We start from the raw sequence: 1,305 nt of genomic DNA, 5'->3' as shown, positions 1-1,305 counted from the left end.
TCCTGCCTTCTCTACATTCTCCCTTCCTACTTTCAGCCACAGTTATGCACTTACCCAGTAAGAGACACAAAACACAGGGTGGTTGGACACAGACAACTGAAAATGGAAATAATCACTTCAACCCATATAGGGAAGTTTAAGAGCTCAGGAAAACAAACAAATAGCTTTCAGCCATTAGAAACTTGTGTTTATTCATGTTGGGAGATAGATGTAACAGCTGGGCACAGGAATAAACCACAGAAAATTTGTTAAAATGCTACAGTAGACAATTACCAATAACAAAATGAAATGCAAAACATTGTAAAAATAGCTGAGAGAAAAAATTATTTCCAGGACCAACCCAGGAAGTACGATCAGTTTTAGTTTGCTAATTTGCAATAGCATTCAAGTGAATCCAATCATAGGCTGTGTTATCTATGATAGACCATACAGAGGCCTCTACAGACCCTCATGCCATCTATGGTGCCCTGCAAAAAAAAAAAAAAAAGGTCACCTGAGAGATTGATGTATAAAAAATGTCTACGAGGGCTGCTGAGGAAATCTGGACCCAGAGAACTGACTTGCCCAGGCTAGGAAAGCAGGGAGAAGAGTCTGGAATTCTTTTGGGAATGGGGCTGCCCATGAAAATAAGACAGCTATGATGTGTAGAAAGGGTCTTAGAAGAAAAGGACAATATTCTAGGGACAGAAACTGCAAAGGCAACCTTTCTTCCCAAGAAACGGTAATTTACTTAGCTGACTGGAGAGTCAAAAGCTGCAGGGGGTTTTGTACTTTGGTATGCATAAGCAGCTCAGAGGCATATTTCATCAAATTATGTTGTTTTCATGTTATCTATCTAGTAAGTCCTTTTTGAGTGAAAATCACTCAAAAACCAACAAGTCTGTTTGATGTGTTTAAATCTCACCCCAAGTAGTGAAATCTAGTCCAAGCAAATTCTGTTCTGCCCAGCGTTGAAGGTCTCCTCCAGGAGCTCTACGCAGATTAGTGCTGAGGGCCTGAGAGAATTACAGCTCTCAGATGCCTTCACAAGTGAGGCACACAGGCATCAGCTGCTAAGATTAGTGGTTCTCAAGGTTCTCATAACTCCTTGGCTAATTAAGGCGCAGCCACACGGCGCCTGAAAGCGTACACGCAAACTAACTGGAGCTGATGTACCGTAATGAACGATGAACTCTGTCACCCAGCGGCAGCTGACAAAAGAACTGCTGAAAGCCCCATCCGGCACCTCAGTATTTGCTGAGCCGCGATGCCAGAAGCCTCACGTGTTGTGGCTGCCTGCATGCCCCCAAGCTTGCAGAGACTCTT

At 43.2% G+C, this 1,305-nt stretch overlaps 1 protein-coding gene across 1 annotated transcript in view; it reads right to left on the bottom strand.

The window, feature by feature from the left end:
* Positions 1–487: 487 nt before the first annotated feature.
* The window catches only part of CLDN12 (claudin 12), an 11,185-nt gene continuing 10,367 nt past the window's right edge, over positions 488–1,305 (bottom strand). Inside the window, exon 5 of the mRNA XM_035897263.1 lies at positions 488–1,305. This exon is cut by the window's right edge and continues 152 nt beyond it. The gene's annotated coding sequence lies outside the window, so the exon portion shown is untranslated.

Source organism: Egretta garzetta, unplaced genomic scaffold (genome assembly GCF_000687185.1).
Source record: "Egretta garzetta isolate BGI_Z169 unplaced genomic scaffold, ASM68718v1 scaffold30, whole genome shotgun sequence".
NCBI classification, from domain to species: Eukaryota; Metazoa; Chordata; class Aves; order Pelecaniformes; family Ardeidae; genus Egretta; species Egretta garzetta.
Note: the sequence above shows the minus strand (reverse complement) of the source record. Positions and strands in the feature narration are given on the sequence as shown.